Raw genomic sequence first — 17,921 nt, forward strand, 5'->3', positions numbered from 1 at the left:
TGTGATGGATTACTTTTATTGATTTGTGTATGTTGAATCAGCCTTGAATCCCAAGGATGAAGCTGACTTGATCGTGGCAGATAAGCTTTTTGATGTGCTGCTGCATTTGGTTTGTCAATATTTTATTGAGGATTTTCGCATTGATGTTCATCAGAGATACTGGCATGAAGTTTTCTTTTTTTTGTTTTGTCTCTGCCAGGTTTTGGTATCAGGATGATACTGGCCTCATCGAATGAGTTAGGGAGGAGTCCTTCCTTTTCAAATTTTTGGAATAGTTTCAGAAGGAATGGTACCAGCTCCTCTTTGTACCTCCAGTGGAATTCAACTGAGGATCTGTCTGGTCCTGGGCCTTTTTTGTTTGGTAGGCTATTAATTACTGCCTCAATTTCAGAACTTGTTATTGGCCTAGACACCATTTTTATAATAGCAAACTTTCACATCCCAATTACTTATCAACTTTCCACTGCTTTATTTCTCTACAGAATACTTACCTTCTGACAGTGTACAAAATTTATTTATATATTTGCTTACTTTCTCTCCCGTCTAGAATGTAAACCTCATGAGGGAAAGAACTGTAGTCTGTTTTGATTATGCTCTATCTTCACAATATCTGAAATACCATAAGTTTTCAATAAATTTTTGTTAAGTAAACCATAAAAGGAGTTTTTTCACACAGATAATCTTAGCTATCATTTGTACATTTGTAGTGATTGGGCTTCTGCAGAGATCCTCTTTACATCAATTGGCTTATTAAATTAGTTTTCCAGATCAACTCCCTAAAATGAATGCTTTGCCAGCTCTTAAGAAAACAATTTTCCCAAGTTCCACTTTAAACCAAGTTCCACATGCCTTTGTGGGGTCCATGGAGGAGTATGGCTCAGATTCCAATTCGAGTAAGAATGAGCTACAAGGAATATAGGTAGCTGATGGCCTTCACCTTTAGGATCCACCACAACAGCATTCATGCAGAAGCCACATCTCTCCTGGTTGCTCCCTGCCAGTGACCAAACACAATGGGAATACTAGTATCAGGACACTTATGCCTAATGCAGGACTTCTCTGGTGGACAGTTTTTTCTCTGGAGCTCTCACTGACCTTTCCAAAACTTGTTCAAGACAGCACTATGGTCAGGCTGTTCCTACCAATCTGCCTCTTTTCCCTTTCTCTTTTTACAGGTATTGCATGTGCATCTGTAAGATTCCCTATGGTCTCTGCTCCTTCCCCCTTTATCTTTCACAGGCATTGTCTTAATAATTCTCTTATACTTCAAATTCTGTCTTGGTGATTGCTTCTCAGAGAACTTGGTCTGATACAGTCTTTTAGACCTTTCCATTTGGATACGCTCTAGTCAGCTCAAATCCAGTATGTTTAAAACAAACTCAAGAGGGTCTCATGAAAGTTGGCCCCAAACATTGTGGATTAAGTTGAAACCATTTTCAACAGAGACCTGTTATGGTGGGGAAAATGGCCCAAAAAGTACTGAAAACTATCTCCTGGGGACTAAGCATAGCAGCATCCTGAGACCAGAACACTTCCAGTCAGATTGAACCACTCGGGTGATTGATTACTTAGATATGAAGAACATCTAGATTTTGTACAAAAGGCCCCAGACACTTGAAGTAGCCATTTTTTTGGAATATAATGGCTTTAAATAATCTCTGATCCTAAAGTTAACTAAAAATAACAGTAGAAAACTAAGTTTTAAAAGACCCAGTTTGGGATGATTTTTACCATGTAGTTTATTAAAATAAAATAATAGCGAAATATTATCTTTTTAGAGGCCCAGGCATTTCTTCTATATTTTGGTTCAAAACAGATTATACAAGTAGTAAAGTATTTAAGCTGGTGAAATTTTTGTTCCTTTTTTCTTCAGTCAGAGCTGTGAGATATGGTTGATCTGTGTACTAAGTGGTTGAAACAGCTTCAGGTTACTGTTTAAATGTTGCTAAAGTTTCAAGATAGACATTTTTACCTTTACTTGAAAAACACAGGAATTTTTGATGTTAGCTCATTCCATGTCACAATGGGACATCTTTTCTAAATAAAGACATTGAAAGAGTAAAAATAAGATGTTGCTGTTTCACAGGAGCATGATAGCGATGGTATAGCTACATGTATCCCTGATGATTAGGAGGGCTCTTTCCTTCAAAGGTAAAATTTTCTTTCAGTTTTTGCTTTTTGGTTCCCAAAAGAATTATTTCATCTGGAGAGTATATACCAATTCTGCAAACACAAGGAACAAGAAAAAAACAGGCTTCAGAAAATCTATAATCTTAAATATAAGGAACTTGGCTAATTTTGGAGATAGCCATGTAACAATGTATAATAGAAGTATGAGTAGCTGACTTGAAATAACTTTACATCAAATAGTTACATGTTAAGTATCTTCAAAACACTTGGACACTATTTCAAAGGAAATATAATTTTTAAATACACAAACTAGATTATGTTTTCAGCATCATTTATTCCTTGCATGTATCATCCAATTTTTTTTTTTGAAACAAGATCTCCCTCTGTTACTCAGGCTGGAGTGCACTGGCATGATCTTGGTTCACTACAACCTCCAACTACCAGACTCACACGATCCTCCCACCTCAGCCTCCTGAGTAGCTGCAACTACAGGTGTGTGCCACCACATCTAGCTAATTTTTTTGTACTTTTTATAGAGATGGGGTTTCACCATGTTGCCCAGGCTGGTCTCAAACTCTTAGACTCAAGTAGTCCACCCTCCTCAGCCTCCCAAAGTTTTAGGATTACTAGAGTGAGCCACGGCTCCCAGCCACTATCCAATTTTTCTTACCTTTCCCACTTACCTCCATTAGAATGTCCAATACCAATCAAAGTGATCTGAAGAATTTTATCATCTATGATTCATATCTTAATAATAATTTTGTCTTAATAAAAAGTTTTCACAATGCTCCTCAAAATTTTGTGATTTTTTTTTTCTTTTTTGATGGTAGAGAAGAAAACTTAACTCAGGCTGAAGCAAAGTTATGCTATACCATTTTAGGAACACTCTTTCTGACTCAGTGAAAACAGACTTAAACACCTCACACTAAGTAAAATAATAAGAAATGTTTGGTCATAGCCGGTAAAGAACAAGACTGGTCCAAATGGTATAAAGGCTTAGTGCCTAAAGTAGCTCCTGCTAAAAGTTCACCATGGAAAAGCTAAACCAATTGAATTGAATTTGGGACTTCCTTCACTAATAACTCCACTTACAGTATTGGTAATTTTAATATTTGTAAATCCACTACCAAAACTGTTAGTACAACAAATTTGGTGACAGAGTGTAATCATTCAAATTTCTTTTTCCTTTTTTTTTTTTTTTATTTGTGTGTGTGTGTATGTCTCTGTGTGTGTTTGTGTGTAAAACAAGGTCTTGCTCTGTCACCCAGGCTGGAGTGTTAAATTGCAGTGGTATGATCATAGCTCACTGTAGCCTCTACCTCCTGGGCTCAAGCAATTCTCCTACCTCAGCCTTCCAAGTAACTGGGACTACAGGTATGTGTGTGCCACCACACCCAACTAATTTTTTTACTTTTATTTGTAGAGATGGGGACTCACTATGTTACCCAGGCTGATTTTGAATTCCTGGGCCCAAGTATTATTCTGTATTTTTCAACTACATAATGTTTACTCTTTAACTCCCTTTGATCAATGAAGTCAGATTAATATAAGACAAGCTCACAGAAATACAAAAATGTACACTATTTTTAGAATCAAGAATTGATCTAGGAAACCAAATAATTATTACATCCTTCCTACATATTTGGATTTCTATAAGACTCAAAGTGAATTAGACTTTTGACTTTTGTGGGATAATAGAAATTCTTGGAAATTTCTATTCAAATTTCAAATCTTGGAAAAGCATAAGAAGACTCACTCAGGCAAATTACTGCCACATGTCATTTCTTGCAGCAAACTTATTAATATGTTACCTTGAGCTCTCTGTGGTCTGTCCTTAGCAGGACCAACCTGCAAAATACATTTTGCTCTTAAAATTCAAAACCCATACACTTATTCTCCATACTCTTTTCTGTAATGAGACAGGTGCATCCCTGATTATTTACACAGAGTGCCAGGAAAAGGGAATTGTAGACAGAGCCAGCATGCCTTCCCAGAGATCCTTCAAGAGTATTCATCACTGGCTAACCCCAGGGATCTGGAAATGGGATGAGAGTGAGCAGAAGGAGAGCAACACAAGGTTAGAATCATGACTATAAAAAGAACTGAAAAGACGGCTGACTACAGGCACCTGGCATTTGTCTCTCTCACAAAACAAAAAGGCAATAAATAAACAACTAAAATTCAACAGAAGTGTCTGAGGGAGAGTGCTAGAGTAGAGCAAGGGAGTGGCAAGGTCCCTGCAGAATACACAGCACCAGGATGGCAGCACAAAGAGACGAGTGAGGCACCCTGCCTCTGGCAACCAACTTCCACAACAGAATTGGTTCAGAACAGGGTAGGGCTTCCCCTTGTGGGGAAAAGGTAAGCAGAAGACCCTCTACCAACCCTATTACCACCGTAGATACCTGTAGTCCTTACTACAAGAGAATTCCACTGTCCTCATAAGTCCTGAGCCCAGGTTGGAGAGTTTCCTGGAATTCACCCACAGCTGTGTTGCTCCAAATTAGGAGTACAAATTGTATACTCTCCACCACTCCCATGGCAAAATATGCTGCAGCATGACAGACACTGCTAGAGTGCACCCTGCTTTGGGAGCCAGTAGCCACTTTGCCTCTCCACCCTTGGAGCTCCAAGGTCACTCCATGAAGCCTACATGGCTGGCTGCAATACCATAATCCCAAATTCTTTGAGTATGAACCCAGGAATGACTGTGACTCTGGTCCTGCACAAATCTGGACTGGCTAAACTGCTATGCACCCATGTTTCTAGCCAGAGAAATTTCTCGCTGGAGCTGCCTAGGGTATCCAAACTTAAATTAGCCAAGCAGCCTCACATCTGCACCCCTAGTTGGAACCCCAGCACCTGCCCTTAGTGAATCTTCCAAGAACTCCAGCTAGAGAAAAAGCCCAGTAGTCCTGTTCCCAGAAGACCTTCCCCGAAGGTGCCAAGACATCATGTGCCCACACATAGCAGAGAAACGGCCTGGCGTAATCACCCCCAATGGACACACTCATAATGCAGCTGGCCTCCAGCATGCACATGCACAACCCCAGTTTGAGAAACAGCTTGCCTAGACCACTCCCAAAAAAGCCACATAATCACCACTACACACTTCCACAGCATAGGACACTGAGGTACTTTCAAACATTGCTAACATGATTACAGATGAAGAAATGGTACAGAGACTACACTACTCTGTTCTACCAGAACCAAAGCCAACACATCCCACTCAACCAAGATCCTAGGACACATCTATAAAAATAAGTCTTTCCCTACAGAAGTGACTTCATAAAATTGGATGAGACAACTATTCTACCAAATGTGGAGATACTAATGTAGAAACACAATAAACATGAAAAAATGAGGAAACATGACACCTCCAAAAGAAAGCAATAATTCTCTAGTAGTAGACTCCTAAGAAAATGAAATATAAAAAAATGCCAAAAAAAAGGAATTCAAAATAATAATCTTTAAAAAAACCTGGTGAGATACAAAAAAAAAAAAAAAGGCAAATAATTCAATAAAATCAGGAACACAACAGATGATCTGGATGAGAAATTCAACAAAGAGATAGCTATCACGAAAAAGAATCAGACAGAAATCTTGCAGCTGAGGAATTTAATTAATGAAATAAAAAAATACAATTGAGAGATTCAATAACAGACCAAGTAGAAGACAGAACACTTGAACTTAAAGACAGTTTTTTTTGAAATAACACAGGCAGACAAGAAAAAAGGATGAAGAAAATCTACAGAAATTATGGGACACTATTAAGAAAACAAATATTCACATTATGGGAGTTACAGAAGGAGAAGAGATGGGGAAGGTTGAAGAAATTGTATATAATAAAATAATAGCTGCAAACTTTCCAAGTCTTAAAAGAAATATGGATATCCAGCTCCAGGAAGCTTAGTCTTCAAATAGATTCAACCCTAAAAAGTCCTGTTTGTGTCCCCATTATAGTCAAATTATCCAAAACTGAAAACAAACAGAGAATTCTAAAAACAGCAAGTTACATACAAGTAAATTCCTGTGAGACTAAAAACAGATTTGTTAGTAGAGACTCTAAAGGTCAGGAGAAAATGAGATGAAATATTCAAACTGGTAAAGGAAAGAAACTGTCAGCACAGAATATTGCACCCAGCAAAACTATTCTTTGGAAATGAAGATGAAATAAAGTCTTTCCTAAAAAAGCAAAAATTAGAGAGAATACGTCACCACTAGACAAGCCTTACAAGAAATACTAAAGGGAGTTTTATATCTGGAAGGAAAAAGACAGTAACTACCATCATGAAAACATATGAAGATATAAAACTCACTGGTAGAGCAGAAACATGAATAAAAAAAGAAAGGCATCAAATCTTATCACAACAGAAAATGATCAAACTGCAAAGTTAAACAATAAAAGAGGAAGATAGTAACAAAAGATAAAACAACCAGAAAGAAATTAACAAAATGACAGAAGTAAGTCCTCACCTATCAATAACAAACTAGAATGTAAACAGATTAAAAGATGTAAACTGATAAAGTGGATTTTAAAAAACTAACCCCAATTATATGTTGCCTACAAAAAAAAATTCATTTCACCTGTAAAGACACACATAGACTGAAAGTGAAGGGATAGAAAAAGATATTCCATACAAATGGTATCCAAAAACAAGCAGGATTAGCTATAGTTAAATAAATAAAACAGATGTTAAGTAAAAAGGTGTAAATAGAAAGAAAGACATTATATAATGATAAATGGATCAATTCAGCAAGGGAATATAATAATTGTAAATACATATGCATCCAATAATGTAACATCCAGATATATAAATCAAATATTATTAGAGCCAAGGGGAAAGATATACTCCAATACAATGATAGTGGAGGACCACAACACCACTCTCTCAGCATTAACAGATTATCTGGATGTAAAATTAATAAAGAAGCATCTAATTTCAACTGCATCATAGAGCAAAAGGACCCTACAGACATTTCACCAAACGGCTGCAGAGTACTCATTCTTTTCATTAGCTCAAGGAACATTCTCTAGGATTGACCATATATTAGGCCACAAAAACTCTCAAAACCTTCAAACAAAAACATGTTAGTCAAAATCATGTAATATATCTTCTCAGGCAATGATGGAGCAAAACTAGAACTCAGTAGGAAAAGAAATGCAAAAAAACTATACAAATACATAGAAATTAAGCATCATGTTCCTGTACAACCAAGGACCCAATGAAAAATTAAGAAAAATTTAAAACTTCTTGAAACAAATAAAAATAAATACAGAACATACCAAAACTGATGGGACAAAGCAAAGCCAATATTAAGGGGTAACTTTATAGGAACAAATATATAAAATAAAAACTTAGAAAGATTCCAAATAAACAATCTAATAATGCACCTCAAGGAACTAGAAAAACAAGCGCAAACCAAAACAAAATTAGTAGATGGAAAGAAATAATAAAGGTTAGAGCAGAAAGAAATTAAATTAAAACTTAAAAAAATGAAAAAATTCCTGAGGTGAAAAATTGTTTTTTTGAAAACATAACCAAATTCAACAAACTATTTGCTAGACTAAAAAGAGAAAAGAGAAGATCCAAATAAATAGAATCAGAAATGAAAAAGAAGACATCACAACTGATACCACAGAAATATAAAGGTGCCTTAGAGGCTATTATGAACAACAACTATATGCCAACAGACTGGAAAATCTAGAAAAAAATGGATAAATTTCTGGATATATACAACCTACCAAGATTAAACCAACAATATTAGAAAATCTGAACAGACCAATAACAAGTTACAAGATTGAATCAGTAATAAAAAGTCTTCAATCAAAAAAAACAACAAAAAAAGTTCAAGACCACACAACTTCACTGCTCAATTCTACCAAACTTTTAAACGAGAACTAATTCCAATTCTTTTCAATCTGTTTCAGAAAATTTAAGAAGAAGAAATCGTTTCACATGCATTTTATGAGACCAGCATTACACTCATACCAAAATTAAAGGACACCCAGAACCATGTGACCTTCAGGTATGACCAAGCACATTCTCAGCTCTGGTGGCTATCAGGACAGATGCCTTCTGCTGAAGGAATGGAGAAGGAAGAGACAAAGGGGACTTTGTCTTGCAACTTGGGTACCAGCTCAGCCACAGTGGGGTACAACCCCAAACAAGCCTGGTTTCCCCAATTCTGGGCTTTGTTTCCTGGATGGCATTTCTGGACCTACCTTGGGAAGCCCACTGTCCTGAAGGGACAGACTCAGGACTGGCAGCATTAACCACAAACTGACTGAGGAGCTCTTGGGACTTGAGTGAATATTGGCAGTAGCCAGACAGCACTCATCATGGGCTTGGGGTGAGGATGGCCATGGAGAGAGACTCCTCTGCCTGAGGAAAGTGGAAGGAAGAGTGGAAAGGACTTTGTCTTGCAGCTTAGGTGCCAGCTCATATACAGTAAAATAGAGCACCAAGTAGATTCCTAAGGTACCCGATTTCAGGCCCTGGCTCCTGGATGGAATGTCTAGACCCATGCAAGGCCAGGGGAAATCACTTCCCTGAAAAATATGAAACAAGCCTAACTGGATTTGCCACCAGTTAATTATAGAGCCATTGGGCCCTTAGTAAACGTACATGGTAGCCAGGCAGAGCTCACTGCAGGCCTTGGGAGAGAACCAGTGCTGCACTGGCTTTGGGTCTGGCCCAGTGCAGTCCTGGTGGTTGTGGCCACAGGGATGCTTGTGTCACCTATCCCCCAGCTCCAGGCAGCTCAGCACAGGGGAAGACACTCTATTACTTTCGGGGAATGTAAGAGAAGAGAAGAGTCTCTGCCTAGAAATCTAGAATATTCTCCCAGATCTTACTCAAGACCACCAAGATGGTACCTCTACAAGTCTGCAAGAGCCACAGTGTTACTTGGCTTGAGGTGTCCCCTAAAGCAGATGTGGCTACAATGACCAAAGACTTCCATCAAAACACCCACATCCCTTTGAATACCAGGAAATACTTAAGAAGGATGGGTACAAAAAAGCACAGACTGCAAAGACTACAACAAATGCCTAACTCTAATGCCAAGCCACTGACGAACATCCACTAGTATAAGAAATATCCAGGAAAACATGAGCTCACCAAATATACTAATGAGGTACCACTGATCAATCCCAAAGACTCAGAAATATGCAACCCGTTAGACAGATAATTCAAAATAGCTGTTTTGAGGAAGCTCAATGCAATCCAAGATAATACAGGGGAGCAATTTAGAATCCTATCACACACATTTAACAAAGAGATTAAAATAACTAAAAAGAATCAAGCAGAAATTCTAGAACTGAAATATGCAATTGACATACTGAAGAATGCATCAGAGTTTCTTAAGAGCAGAATTGATTGAGTAGAAAAAAGAATTAGTGAGCCTGAAGACAGGCTATTTGAAAATACACAATTAGAAGAGAAAAAAGTAAAAATGAATGAAGCATGCCTACAAGATCTAGAAAATAGCTCCAATAAAAGAAAATCTAAGACTTGTTCACCTTAAAAGAAGGTAGAGAGGAAGATCAGGGTAGACAGTTTATTCAAAGAGATAATAATCGACAACTTTCCAAACCTAGAGAAAGATATCAATATTCAAGTACAAGAAGGTTATCGAACATCAAGAATATTTAACCCAAAGAAGACTACATCAAGACATTTAATAATCAAACTCGCAAAGGTTAAGAACAAAGAAAGAATCCTAAAAGCAGCAAGAAAAAAGAAACAATAACATAAAAAGAAGCTCCAACTTGTCTGCCAGCAGACTTCTCAGTGGAAACCCCAGAGACCAGGAGAGAGTGGCATGACATATTTAAAGTGCTAAAAGAAAAAAACTTTTCTCCTAGAATAGTACATGCAGCAAAAATATCATTCAAACATGACAGAAAAATAAAGACCTTCCAAGACTAATAAAAGCTGAGGAATGTCATCAACATCAGACTTTAACTACAAGAAATGTTAAAGGGAGTTCTTCAGTCAAAAAGAAAAGGATGTTAATGAGTAATAAAATATTATCTGAAGGTACAAAACTGACTGGTAATAGTAAGCAAAAAGAAAAACACAGAATATAACACTGTGATTGCGATATGTAAAGTACTCATATCATGAGTAAAAAGACTAAATGATGGGCCGGGCGTGGTGGCTCAAGCCCGTAATCCCAGCACTTTGGGAGGCCGAGACGGGCGGATCACAAGGTCAGGAGATCGAGACCATCCTGGCGAACACAGTGAAACCCCGTCTCTACTAAAAAATACAAAAAACTAGCCGGGCGAGGTGGTGGGCGCCTGTAGTCCCAGCTACTTGGGAGGCTGAGGCAGGAGAATGGCGTGAACCCGGGAGGCGGAGCTTGCAGTGAGCTGAGATCCGGCCACTGCACTCCAGCCTGGGCGGCAGAGCGAGACTCCGCCTCAAAAAAAAAAAAAAAAAAAGACTAAATGATGAATGGATCAAAAATAATAACTACAGGCCGGGCGCCGTGGCTCAAGCCTGTAATCCCAGCACTTTGGGAGGCCAAGACGGGCGGATCACGAGGTCAGGAGATCTAGACCATCCTGGCTAACACGGTGAAACCCCGTCTCTACTAAAAATACAAAAAAAAAAAAAAAAAAACTAGCCGGGCGAGGTGGCGGGCGCCTGTAGTCCCAGCTACTCGGGAGGCTGAGGTAGGAGAATGGCGTAAAACCCGGGGGGTGGAGCTTGCAGTGAGCTGAGATCCGGCCACTGTACTCCAGCCTGGGTGGCAGAGCGAGACTCCATCTCAAAATAATAATAATAATAATAATATAACTACAACAACTTTTCAACAAAAATAAAGTATAATAAAATAAATAAGACAACAAAAACTTAAAAAGTCAGAGGATAAAGCATAGAGATTCTAGTAGTTTTCTCTTTGCTTATTTGTTAGTTTGTTTATATAATTGTGTCAAGTTGTCATCAGTTGAAAATAATGGGTTAGAAGATATTATTTGCAAGTTTCATGGTAACATTAAATCAAAAGACCTACAATAGAAAACAATAAAAGCAATAAATTAAAACATACCACCTGAGAAAATCACCTTCACTAAAAAAAAGACAGGAAAGAAGGAAGAGAAAACCAGAAAACAAATAACAAAACAGAAGGAGTAAGTCCTTACTTTATCAATAAAAACCTTAAATGCAAAAGAACTACATTCTCCAATGAAAAGACAGAGTGATTGAATGGATTTAAAACACACACACCAATGACCTGTTACCTACAAGAAACACACTTCACCTATGAAGACAGAAGTAGTCTGAAAATAAAAGAGTAAAAAAGTGTTTCATGCAAATGGAAACCAAAACAAGAGTGTGAATACCTATACTTATATGAGAAAAAATAGATTTCAAGACAAATACTATAAAAAGAGACAAAGAAGGTCATTATTTAATAATAAAGCAGTCAATTCAACATGAGGATATAACAATTGTAATATATATGCACCCAGCACTGGAGCACCCAGATATATAAGGAGAATATTATTAGAGCTAAAGAGAGATCTAGGCCTAATACAATTATATCTGGAGACTTCAACTGTCTGCTTTTCACATTGTACAGATTATCCAGATGGAAATTCAACAAATAAATAATGGAGTTAATTGATACTGTAGACCAAAGGGATCTAATAGAAATTTACAGAACATTTCATCCAATTGCTGCAGAATTTACATTCTTCTCTATAGCACATGTATCATTCTCATGATAAGGATATGGATATATGTATAGACTATATTTCAGGTCACAAAATAAGTATTAAATTTTAAAAAAAGAAACAATATCAAGCATCTTCTCTGTCCACAACGGGATAAAACTTGACATTCATAATAAAAGGAATCTTGGAAACCATGCAAACACATAAAAATTGCACATTGTGCATCTTAATTACCAGTGGGTCAATAAAAAAACAAGAAGGAAATTATATACTTTCTTGAAACAAATAATAGTGGAAACACAGCATATCAAAACCTGTGGGATAAAGAGAAAACGGTACTAAGAGGGAAGTTTATAGCAATAAGCTCCACATCAAATACGTAGAAAAACTTCAAATAAACAATCTAATGATACATCTTAAAGAATTAGAAAGGCAAAAGTAAATCAAACTCAAAATTAATAGAAGGAAATAAATAATAAAAACCAGAGCTGCAATAAATGAAATTAAAATTAGAAAACAATACAAAAAAATCAATGAAATGAAAAGTTGGTTTTTTGTAATGAGAAACAAAATCGACAAGTCTCTAGCCAGATGAACTAAGAAAAAAAGAGAAAAGACCCAAATAAATAAAGAGACAATATAGCTGATATTGCAGAAATTAAAAGGATCATTAGAGACTACTATGAGCAAATTAGTTGGAAGCCTTGGAAGAAATAGATAAATCTCTAGACACATACACCCTATCAAGACTGAACCATGAAGAAATCCAAAACCTGAACAGTCCAGTAACAAGTAATAAGATCAGGCCGGGCGCGGTGGCTCAAGCCTGTAATCCCAGCACTTTGGGAGGCCGAGATGGGCGGATCACGAGGTCAGGAGATCAAGACCATCCTGGCTAACACGGTGAAACCCCGTCTCTACTAAAAAAATACAAAAAATTAGCCGGGCGAGATGGCGGGCGCCTGTAGTCCCAGCTACTCGGGAGGCTGAGGCGAGAGAATGGCGTAAACCCGGGAGGCGGAGCTTGCAGTGAGCTGAGATCTGGCCACTGCACTCCAGCCTGGGCGACAGAGCGAGACTCCGTCTCAACAACAACAACAAAAAAAAAACAAGTAATAAGATCAAAGCCATAAGAAAAATTCTCCCAGCAAAGAAAAACTCAGGACCTGATGGGCTTCACTGCTGAATTTTATCCAACATTTAAAGAAGAACAAATACTAATACTACTCAATCTATTCCAAAAAATCAAGGAGAGACAAAACTTCCAAACTGATTCTGAGACCAGTATTATGCTGTTACCAAAACTAGACAAAGACACATAAAAAAAAGGAAACTACAGGCCAATATCCATGATAAACATTGGTGCAAAAATTGACAACAAAATACTAGTAAACAAAATTCAACAATGCCTTAAAAAATCATTCATTATGACCAAGTGGGATTTATCCCTGGGATGCGAGGATGGTTCAACCTATGCAAATCGATCAGTGTGATCCATTACATAAACAGAATGAAGGAGAAAAAGCATATGATCATTTCAATTGATGCTGAAGAAGCATTTGATAGAATTCAACATCACTTAATAACAACACTCAAAAAACTGCATATATAAAGAACATACCTCAACACAATTAAAGTAGTAGTATCATATTGAATGGGAAAAAAATGAAAGCCTTTCTTCTAAGATCTTGAATAAGACAGTGATGCCCACTTTCACATAGTACCAGAAGTCCTAGCTAGAGCAATCACAGAAGAGAAAGAAATAAATGATATCCAAACTGGAAAGGAAGAAGTCAAATTATTTTTGTTTGTAGATTATATAATCTTGTATTTGGAAAAACCTAAAAACTCCACCAGAAATATGTTAGAGCTGATGAATTCAATAAAGTTGCAGGATACAAAATCAACATACAAAACTCACTAGCATATCTACATGGCAATAGCAATCTGAGAAAGAAATCAAGAAAGTAATCCCATTTACAATAGCTACAAATAAATACCTAGGAATTAACTTAGCCAAAGATAGGTAAGATCTCTACAATGAAAAACATAAAACACTGGTGAAAGAAATTGAAGATAACACCAAAAAAAGGAAAGATAGTCTATGTTCATGGATTGAAATAATTGATATTGTTAAAATGTCTATACTACACAAAGCAATCTACAGGTTCAATGCAATCACTTTTAAAACACCAACATTCTTCACAGAAATAGAATAAATAATCCTAAAATTTATATAGAACCACAAAAGACCCAGAATGGCCAAAACTATCTTAAGCAAAAAGAACACAACTGGATAAATCACATTACCCGACTTCAAATTATGCTACAGAGCTACAATAACCAAAACAGCATGATACTGGCATGAAAAAATATAGACCAATGGAACAGAAGAGAGAACTCAGAAACAAATCTATTCCGTTACAGTGAACTCATTTTGACAAAAGTGCCAAGAATATAAACTGGGGAAAAGATAGTATATTCAATAAATGGTGCTGGGAAAATTGAATATCCATATGCAGAAGAATAAAACTAGACCCCTATCACTTACCATACACAAAAATCAAATCAAAATAAGTTAAAGACGTAAATCTAAGACCTCAAACTATGAACTACTAAAAGAAAACATTGCAGAAACTCTCCAAAACATCAGACTGGGCAAAGATTTCCCAAGTAATACTTTACAAGTACAGGCAGCCAAAGCAAAAATGGGCAAATGGGATCATATCAAGATAAAAAGCTTCTGTACGGTGAGGAAAACAATAAACAAAGTGAAGAGACAAGCCATAGAATGACAGAAAATACTTGGAAACTATCCAACTGACAAGAGGTCAAAAACCAGAATATATAAAGAGCTCAAACAACTCTATAGGACAAAAAAATCTAATAATCCAATTTAAAAATGGGCAAAAGGTCAGAAGATATGTTTCTCTAAAAGAGACAAACAAATGGTGAACAGATATCTATATGAAAAGGTGCTCAACATCATTGATCATCAGAGAAATGCAAATCAAAACTACAATGTGTTATCATCTCATGCCAGTTAAAATGGCTTTTATCCAAAATCAGTCAATAACAAATGCCAGTGAGTATGTGAAGAGAATCCTCATATACTGTTGGTGGAGATGTAAATTGGTACAACCACTGTGGAGAACAGTATCGAAGTTCCTCAAAAAACTAAAAATAGGGCTACCATTTTATCCAGCAATCCCACTGCCAGATATGTACTCAAAAGAAAGGAAATCAGTATATTGAAGAAATATCTGCTCCCCCATGTTTATTGCAGCACCATACACAATAGTCAAATTTGGAAGCATCCTAGTGTCCATCAGCAGATGAATGTACAAAGAAAAGGGGATATATAACTTTTGCAACAACATGGGTGGTATTGGAGGTCATTATGTAAAGTGAAATAAGCCAGGCACAGAAAGACAGACTTTGCATGTTTTTACTTATTTGTAGGAGGTTAAAAAAAAAAAAAAAAAAAAAAAACTGCAACAATTTAATCCACGGAGATGGTAGAAGAATGATGGTTACCAGAGACTGGGAAGGGTAGTTGGGGGAAGAAGGAAGTGGGGATAGTTAACGGGTACAAAAATATAGTTAGATAGAATAAATAAGATCTAGTATTTGTTAGCATAACAGGATACCTACAGTCAACAAAAAATAGGTTGGCTATAGTCAATAATAATTTATTATACATTTTTAAATAACTAAAGGAGTATAATTGGAATGTTCATAAAAGAAATGATAAATGCCTGAGGTGATGGATATCCCAGTTATCCTGTTATTATTACTATGCATTATATGCCTGTATCAAAATTTCTCATTTGCCCTAAAAATATATATACCATGTACACACATGAATTAAAAATAATTTAAAAACTTAAAAATATTTCCGAAAAAATAACTTGACACTAACAAACTTAAGTTTGTAACTCTTTTATTAGCTTCTAAATAGATCAAGAAACATATCTTCATTCTAAAACCTTAAAAATAAATGCATTGTTTTGTTTTCTTTTCTATTTCCTATGGAAAGAGAAACATGGTTTGAATGTTTAGACTCATTTGAATAAAAATACAACCATGACTTTTGAATTCTAAGACCCAGCATATTTAATTGATTGAAGTCTAAGCAAATACTTCCTTTAGATAAACTACCTACTTTAAACTCCTGCTTGAGAATATAAGCAAACTTGAATTATTCTGAGGTGCAGCCAGAAACAGAACATTTTTCCACAGTATATTTTATTTGCCTTTGGCAATTTGCTCTCTGCTCCATCCAGAATTCTCACTAAGAGTTAGTGCAAGTGGTAGGTTTCCCGCTCTAGAGATTTGAGTGAAAATAAAATGTAGATCACAAGTAAAGTCAATATGATAGATTCTTTCAAACTAAATCTAAACCCAGCAATCTTTATTGAAAAACAATGGCCTATAGAGGAATGAAAAGACAAAGCTTATGAATATTTTCCAGCTGGAAAAATAGAACAGTATCCGGAAAACCAAAATATATAAGATTGGTGGTAAAGATTGAGTCTGTAAGGCATTGAGAAAATTTTACATAGATGACTATACTAATATAATACAGATAAAATTATAAGCATTCAGAATTAGAGTCATTATTATTTATATTTTGACAATCACAAGTTAGTAGTTATGTAGACATATGCAGACACAAAATGACCTCTGTTCTTTAGATTTTTTTTATCATACATTAACACAACACATCCTTCAGATACAGTCGTTTTCCTTTGCCCAGTTCCTAACACACAATAGTTTGAGGATGGCAATGATAATGTTTATTAACTGAGATTCTTTCAGCTACAAAGTGCAGAGACTGAACTCAAACTGACCTAAGTCTTCTTCCTCTTCTAGTATTCCTTGACATTGGCTTCATTTTATGAACACTTTCTCTGCATGAAAGCAAAGATGGCTTCCAGACATTCCAGGATTACTTATTTCAAAAGGAGAGAGTGCCTCCTTTCCAGTAATTCTAGCAAAAATAGCAAGGGGGAGGAAAGATTCTGATCCTGAGCCCATCCATAAACCAATAACTCAATCTAGGGATGTGGATACTCTGGCAGAGTCTGATTCATGTGTCAATCCCTGGAGTTGTGGGATGGGATCAGCCCCATAAATTACACATGGTGGTAGTCTGTTCTTGAAAGTAAAAAAGGAATTTCATGCAAGAAAAAAGGCAGAATTGTTGCTGGATTTACCAGTTAGTATTCTAAAAAGAAACAAATGGGACATTAAAGTAACTGTATAAAATCCAGTATGACTATAAATTTTACAGGGCAATGAGGCTATGACTTGATGAATGAGAAGGCCAGAAAATGTCCGTATTTGTGCATTAGTGAGTGTGTGTGTGTCACTTTTTTATCCTTGTAGCTATGCCTTACATATATTTTTTCTGTATACCCACATAGCCCAGGGTGGTAAGTAATGGTACTTAATACAATTAGATTAAGTTAGTGTTTTTTTCCTTCATCAATAAATGAATACTCTTAATTGACTGATTTTTTTTATATTCAAATTAATCTTATTTTTTTAAAAAAATCACGTAGAAGTTTAAGAGGAACACAAATTGTGTATATTTCTGTAATTATTTTAGAACTCGCTTGTCCATACCATTCTGGACATAGGAAAAAGCAAAGATTTCATGACAAAGACACCAAAAGCAATCGCAACAAAAGCAAAAATTGACAATGGGATCTAATTAAACTTAAGAACTTCAGCAGAGTAAACAGACAACCTACAGAATGGGAGAAAATGTACTATGCATCTGACAAAGGTCTAATATCTAGCATCTATAAAGGACTTAAACAAATTTACAAGAGAAAAGTTACCTCATTAAAAAGTAGACAAAGGACATGAAGAGACACTTCTCAGAAAAAGGCATACATGTTGCCATAAAACATATGGAAAAAAGCTCAATATCACTGATCATAAGAGAAGCACAAATCAAAACCACAATGAGATACCATCTCACACTAGTCAGAATGGCCATTACTAAAAAGTCAAAAAAAGAAAAAAACAGATGCTGGCAAGGCTGCAGAGAAAAGGGAGCCCTTATACACTGTTGGTGGGAGTTTAAATT

The sequence above is a fragment of the Trachypithecus francoisi genome, unplaced genomic scaffold, assembly GCF_009764315.1.
Source record: "Trachypithecus francoisi isolate TF-2019V2 unplaced genomic scaffold, Tfra_2.0 Lachesis_group3, whole genome shotgun sequence".
Classification (NCBI taxonomy): domain Eukaryota; kingdom Metazoa; phylum Chordata; class Mammalia; order Primates; family Cercopithecidae; genus Trachypithecus; species Trachypithecus francoisi.